The sequence below is a fragment of the Coenobita brevimanus genome, unplaced genomic scaffold (genome assembly GCF_032717465.1).
Source record: "Coenobita brevimanus isolate Jiangsu-jjx unplaced genomic scaffold, ASM3271746v2 jjx.HiC_scaffold_3718, whole genome shotgun sequence".
NCBI classification, from domain to species: Eukaryota; Metazoa; Arthropoda; class Malacostraca; order Decapoda; family Coenobitidae; genus Coenobita; species Coenobita brevimanus.
In genome coordinates, this window is record NW_027644770.1 from 675,364 (window position 1) to 676,325 (window position 962).

The window sequence follows — 962 nt, forward strand, 5'->3', positions numbered from 1 at the left end:
TTGGGGAAAGCTCCAGGAATTGATGGAGTGTGTGGTGAAATGCTGAAGCATGGGGGAGAGATAGTAGTAGAATGGATGTGGAAGATGAGCAGATTGGCCTGGGAGGAAGGTAGAGTCCCGGAGGATTGGAAGTCAGGTATAATTATTCCCTTGTACAAAGGAAAAGGGGAAAAAGAAGTGTGTGGTAATCATAGGGGCATTTGTCTTCTTAGTATAATAGGAAAAGTGTATGGTAGGACACTTATTGACAGAGTTAGAGAAAGAACAGAGAAATTAGTTAGAGAAGAACAGGGAGGCTTTAGGAAGGGAAGAGGTTGTGTAGCTCAGATATTCATTCTTAGATCTTTAGTGGAAAAGTTTCTAGAGAAGGGAAAGAAGTTGTATGTGGCTTTCATGGATTTGGAGAAAGCATATGACAGGGTGGATAGTCAAGGATTGTGGAAAGTGTTAAGAATATATGGAGTAGAAGGGAAGTTGTTGAATGCTGTGAAGAGTATGTACAATGGTGCTAAGGCTGCAGTGCGTGTGGATGGTGAACTAAGTGAATTTTTCTCTTTGAAGGTTGGGTTGAAACAGGGATGTGTCATGTCTCCATGGTTGTTCAATGTACATGGATGGGGTTATAAAAGATGTCCGAGGTAGGGTAGTGGATGTTGGAGTGGCCCTGGTGAGAGAGGATATTGTTTGGAAACTCCCTGTACTGTTGTTTGCAGATGATCCTGTGTTGTTGAGTGAAGACGAAGGGGAGCTGCAAGGCTTAGTGGATGAGTCTGGGATAGTGTGTAAGAAATGGAGTCTTAATGTGAATGTAGGGAAGAGTAAAGTGATGGTCTTTGAGAGAGGTGAAGTCAGTGAATGTACAGCGAGATTGGATGGTGAGGAATTGGAAAATGTGAGTACGTTTAAGTACTTGGGTAGTGTGATGAGTAAGGATGGCGGTTTGGAGGGTGAAGTGCTCGAAA